This window comes from Nannospalax galili, unplaced genomic scaffold (assembly GCF_000622305.1).
Source record: "Nannospalax galili isolate Female #2095 unplaced genomic scaffold, S.galili_v1.0 scaffold1812, whole genome shotgun sequence".
Classification (NCBI taxonomy): Eukaryota; Metazoa; Chordata; class Mammalia; order Rodentia; family Spalacidae; genus Nannospalax; species Nannospalax galili.
The window spans coordinates 118,765-125,455 of record NW_008331838.1 but is presented as its reverse complement, the minus strand read 5'-3'; positions in this window follow the sequence as shown (position 1 = coordinate 125,455).

Sequence of the window (6,691 nt, the reverse complement as noted above, 5' to 3'; positions counted from 1 at the left end):
GTAAGTTATTATATCATTCTTTCCAATTCGGATGGGTATTTTAGCCATAAACTTTTTCCTTGGAGTTCCTCTTGTGTAACCCCATACATTTTGGTATCCTGGGTTTTCATTTCCATCATCTCCACGTGCTTTCTTTTTTGTTATTGTTGTTCTTGCCAACCTGTAGGTTATTCAGAAATATATTTTAATTTTTTATGTGTTTTAAAAATTTCCAAAATCCTTCCTGTTATTAATTTCTTCTTTCATATAATTGTATTTGGGAAAGAGAGTTAATATCATTGGGCTCTTCTTAAATTTTCTATGACTTGTTCTATGCCCTGAGGTGTGATCTAAATTGAAGAATATTCTATGTGTACTTGGGGAGAATGCGCACTCTGCTGTTAAGAATGGTACGTCTCTGTGTGGTTGTCAGGTTTATTGCATCCAAAGTATAATACAAATAAAATATGTCCTTAGAAATTTTCTGGCAGCTACCTAGTCATCAGAACATAAAGTGTGTACAAAACTACCAGACAATCATGAAAAGCCAGCAACAAACTCTCACCTACAAATAACCACCTTAAATAGTAATGGGCCTAGTTCTCCAATAAAAAGAAACAGATCCATTAATTGATTTTTATAAATCTGACAGTGAAACCAAAACCCAATTCTGTGTTGCCTAAAAAAGGCCCACTTCACTGTTTTGGACATACATGGAGAAAAGTGGGAGGTTGGAAACAGATTCTAAAGCAGCTCGAACCGAAGATGGGAAGGTGTACCTGGAGCAGCCAGGGCAGAGTCGAAGTCCAAAGCTGTAAAAGAGACAAAGGACAGACACAGCAGTCGATTCACCGAGAACATCAGCCGCAGTACACGTGCACGGAATGGCCCTGTGCCTGCTGTGTACACGCTTTCCTGTTCCGACTGTCATCCTGTGACTTAATCTTCATCTCTAGCAGTGCTTTAAGAACATATTACATTTTTACACTTTGCTTCTACTCTAACAGCCTATGTTATGCTTATAAAAATATAATTTCTTGGCAAAAGAACCTCTACAGTATTAGTCCCTGCTTTAGTTGCTGTGACTGGCAACCTAAGGAGGTATTCTAGTTTCCTCACAGCTTGGGGGGAGTCCGTCATGGTGGGGAGGGCTCTGTGTCAAGAGCGTGAGGGACGCCACTGCCCACATTAAGGGTGCATCTTCCCTCCTGAATTCAACCTCCTTGGAAAGACACTCAGAGGTGTGTTCACACTCATTCCAAATTCAGAAAAGTTAACAACACTAATCAAATTAACTGTCACACTCCCTATCCCTTTTTATGTTTTTTTAAAATTTCATTTATTTATTTTTATGCATATGTATGTTTTGCCTGCAGGTAAGTGTACCACATGCATGCAATACCCACAGAGGCCAGAAGAGGGTGTTAGATCCCTGGAATGTGGGTGCTGAGAACCCAACTTAGGTCCTCTGCTGAACCATGTCTCTAGCCCACCACATTTTATGCTTTTGTAGTATCTACTGTTTTTTTTTTTCTTTCAGTACTGAAGGTTTAATCCAGCACCTCCCATATTCTAGGTGTCAAACTGCACTCCCTAGCTCTATTTTATGCTTTTTTTATTTTTCAGATTTATCTCAGACACTTGTAACATGTACCCTTAATAAATTATTTTTGTTGATGTTATTAATCTGTTTTTATTTAATTCTTTTATTAATAATAAAATTGCCTTGCACCACATCATCACAGTATTAACAAGTTTGGGGGTTTGTAGATGTTGTTGCTGTTGTTGTTGTTGTTTTGAGACAGGGTCTGTCTGTAGCCCCAGCCAGCCTGGAACTTGCTATGTAGACCAGGCTGGCCTTGATCTCACAGAGACCTGTGCAGTGTGGCCCACTATACCCAGCGTTATCAGATTTGAAAAGAACTGCTTTGCTGGTTGGGACGTAGTCACCCTGGGGTGCGTTCGTTAGGAGGAGGTGCGACAGACATCCCAGCTGATGCTCACGATTTTGCTTCTTCAGAGCTTTGGTTAAACGAACTTCACACAGCAAACAGAAACTTAGCTTCTGGTTTGCTGGATTTCTTTTTGTATTTACGTTTCTTCAATGGCCCATGCAAAACTCAAGAGTCAAACTCGGAATCACGTAGACACTGCAGGGAAAGCACCGATAACTTAGGTACGTTAATACACTCACACAAACTTAGGTATTTTGCTTTGTTTGAATGTTTTGAGACAGAGTCTTGCTATGAAGTCCATCTGGCCTCAAATTCATGATCCTCTTCCCTAGCGTGCCAGGATTACAGGAGTTTATGAGGATGGCTCGCCTAACACACATGCATTTGTGTGTATGTGTGTATCTCAATACGCTCTGCACCTCTCTCAACCACCTCCTTTCTGAAATGCAACAGGCCTTGCATCCTGCCTTTCTGAGCATTCCATCCGCACTCATCTGAACCCCAACAGATCGAGCTTCTCTCTTGATATTATTTTTAATTTCTCATCAGCTGGCATTTCTCATGTCCACTCAGGAACTATTTTTTTTAAGTTCTCTCAACCATAGGGGCTCTGAGAAGTCTTAGTCATATTGCTTGACAGATACAAAGAATATTCCCAGAGCAATCTCCCCAGAGAGCTTAAGTAGGCTCTCTCCTTTCCCAGATGGACTGGAAGGTGAATCAAGGCACAGTACTTAAGAGCTGCAGGTGGAGTCACTTTCATCCACTACCAGCGTCTTCGCTGGGACAGCTGACCTGCTGCTGGAGGAGGTCCTGCTGTCCATCTCTTCACCTGGTCACCTCTGGATGCAGAACGTGAACCTTGCTCCACCAGGTGAGAGTGGACTACAGATTGAACTCAAGACCAGCATGAGTTACTCAGGGAGACCTTGTCTCAAAATCTAAGAATTTAAGAAAAAAAAAACAAAAAGATTAGAACTCTAGGTCAGTTGTCAAGCATTTGCCTGGCAGGTTAGAAGGCCCGAGTCCATCTCCAGCACTGCAAAAATAGAAAGGATGTGGATTAATCAACTAGGTTATTCATCCGACATGGTTCACCTTTGTTTCCTCAGTTGGGATCAGAATGGAGAATGAGGAATGTCTCACTATTACATTGTCACCTGGACTCACAAATGTCACAGCTTTAGTTACCCGAGTTAGCAAGAGCCATGAGTTATCTCTCCTGACGCATGTGACTCAGGAGGAGGCTCTACTCCACGGGCGTCTCAGTCGGCCCCTCAGTAGACCGGGGGCTGGCTACGGAGGCACTATGTAAGCTTCAGACGAAACAGACTCAGTTCATAGCACAACACAACACACAGGCTGCTTTCAGAAATTGCCCACAACGTTCTCACAGAAATCTGTTTAAGGAGGAATTCTTACATCCACTTTAGACATTAGACTCCTGAGGGCTGGGGTCCTTAAATAACTGTTGGTGGGCTCTGCAGAGAGTGCCTCACTATAGACTGGATCTGTAGTCCGTCTTTGTGATGATATTTGAAAGGAAAGAATGAAGGAGGAAACAGATACTTGCTTGGTGCTAGCATTTGAGTCCTATGCCTCTGGATCAACACCATTCTATTTTGAAACCTAAGCTATACTTTTATATATGGTTTTTCATTTTTAAAAAATTATGGAACCGACATATTCTGCTTTCCAATTATATACACATTTATGTACAGATGCAAAGGAACCTGCGAGTTACCTTTTGAGACATGTGCTTTCATGGGCCAGTGAAAGCAACATCAGCTCTAGGCAGATGTTTCAATGGTTGTCATCGTATAGAAAGTAGAGAATGTGAGGGAACTGGGTTCAGGCCAATACATAGATGCATCAGGAAAATGCTCACAGTCCCCTTTCATTTTCAAACTTGAGCTTCAGAAGCAAGAAAGGCCTCCCGTGATCCAAATATATACAGGGATGCCTCATCTGCCCTGGGGGCACCTTTTGCTACTTATCTACATATTTTCAAAATTAAGTGGTATATTTGTAAACACCTGCTTGCAAACCACATAGCGACCTGCAGAAGGCATGGTCCCATGCGATCCTTAACAAAGTGCCAGGGATTGAGCGGATTCCCACGTACTGGTGGTAAGGGTGATCCTCAGCGTCAGCCTGCCTGGGTTTAGAATCATCCAGGAGACTGGAGCACCCTCTGGGTTTGTCTGCAAAGGTGTTTCCCACAGGATTAACTTACAGGACAAATGTGGGTGGCCCAATCCCACGGGAAAGGGGACAGAAAAGAATAAAGGGAAAAGAGAAAAGCAGAGAATTTTAGCATTCTACTTTGTTTTTGCACCTGCCACGATGTGAGCTGCTCTGCTCGCCATGCCTTTCTGGCCATGGTGGACTCCATCCTCTGACGTCAGGAGCCAAATTCAACCCTCCTCCCCTCCTTCAAGGCAAGTGTTTTGGTAACAGCCATGCAAAGTAACTAACACAGCTTTCTAATAAATTATTCATAATTGACAACCTAAAATGTACAATATGATTTAGTTTTCCATCTGAAGACAAAGTTCACATTAGGTGGATTGAGCTCTTCCATTTCACGACTGTCTTGGGTCCGTCCTTCATCGCTCCTGAGCACACACAGCCCCCAGATAGCCTTGGCTTCCTCTGGTGCCTTCTCCTGAGGCCACCATCTCTCCCAGTCAGTCAGAGCCACCATGGCCAGAATTCCCCTTTCTCCAAGCACCAAGTTAGCAGATGACTGATAATGGAAACGTGTTACCATCTGTGAAGCCACAAAATGTTTACAGCAGAGAGCCAATTAAGTCATTGGGGGAGGGGATGGTGGGTGGGTTCTGATTCTAGAGGGAATCGCTGTTGGAGATGAACTGGATCTAAGAGTAGAGCTCAGAGCTGAGCAGCAGACCCAGCATCTGGGTTGATGAGGACTGGTCTCCAATTTAGTGTTGTGTGTCATTGTCTCTTATTTCTTGGTCAGAATCTAAGCTGGTCCTTTTCATATGGCTCCCAGGAACCTAAATACAAACTTATAAATATTGAATATAAAGTATGTAACCAAACTTTCTTTATGAAGTGTATCCTTTAGGGGGCTGGAGAGGGGGTTTAGGGGTTAAGAGCACTGGCTGCTCTTGGACAGGACCTGGATTCAGTTCCCAGCACCCACATGGCAGCTGATAACGCCTGCAACCTGAGTTTCAGGGGTCTAACACCCACTTCTGGCCTCTGTGGGCATTGCATGCACATGGTGTACTACATTCAAACAAAAACACTCATATACATAAAATAAAGATAAATAAAAAATGTATCCGTTAGGAATTCAGGTGAGCCAATTTGGGGAACTCAGTCCCTTAGCACATCACATCTGAGTGATGGTGGTTATTCTAGAATTCATGCCCAGGTGAACCAACCACCCAGTCTGTAACAGAAAATATTGCAGGAGGATGTGTGTCCTAGGTTAAGAATGTCACTCACTGCTCAGGATTTGGGTGTAATGGCTCTGAACCTTGAGCTGAGAGAAGAGGCTGGTCTCTACCTCTGCTACCTAAAAAGCTCCAGTCACCTCTCCTGACCCCACGTCTTCATGTCTGTGTGACATCTGGGTCTGCAGGACACATTCTCAGTGTGCCTAGACACTCCAGGAAACCTGGCTCAATATTTAAAACTCTTGTTGAAATGAGGCAGTATAGTGGCTTACCAACTTTCTGGTTTTTACAAGGTTTTGGTCTGGAGTGAGGGTCGAGTTTTCAGTAAATCCATAATCCATTTCCAAGTTAATGACCTGAAGACTTTCCTCAGTAGTTGCTTTAGTAATCGTGCCTGATGTAATTACACTACATGTTGGAAATATGCTGAACATATGCTTACTACATTTTGCATTCACGTATTTTTTAGGACATTTATTTTCTAATAAAAGAGAAAAAAATAAACAAAATATATTACTGTTTTTACTTAATACATTTTAATATACTGAAATATGTTAATTTAACAGTAAGTAAACAAGCTACTTCGATTTGAAAATATCAAGTGCATGATTAAAATGAATCTTTTTTTTTTTTTAATCAGAAAAAGAAATTCAGGTGTAAATCATGGCAACCACTGCCAGTTCAAAGCACTGAGTCTTGGGTGGAGATGTGGCAATGTGGTGTGGCGTGCTGTCTGGCACATGAGGCTCTGGGTTTGATCCTAGCACAAAATGCTAGGTCTTCGTTTGCTTCTTAGATTAGTCTGGTGAGGGCAGAAAAATTTCTCTTAGTACTTAGACAGCAAAAAAGTTCTTGAGGTGATCACTAGTGGAATTAACACCAGCCGAGAGGGCAGGGAGAAGGTCAATCAGCAACAGAAAGAAAATCTGAAGACTCAGAAAATCTACAGGAAATGAGGAAGGAACTGTGTTAATAACACACATTACATAAGAAAAAACAAAAACCTCTATCTTTGAAAACAATGTGTTAATGCTGAAGTGTTCACAACAGCTGATCTGCTTCCTCTAACTGAGTGCAGGGGACTGCCTCCACCCAGGGTCAGGGCTCTCGCTGGACAAGGGAACTTTGGCAGGTGTTCGGCCCTCCTCCTCCTCCTCTTCCTCTTCTTCCTCCTCCCCTCCTCCTCTTCCTCTTCCTCTTCTTCCTCCTCCCCTCCTCCTCTTCCTCTTCCTTTTCTTCCTCCTCCCCTCCTCCTCTTCCTCCTCCTCCCCCTCTTCCTCCTCCTCTTCCCCTCCTCCCCCCCCCCCTCCCCTCCCCCCCTCCCCC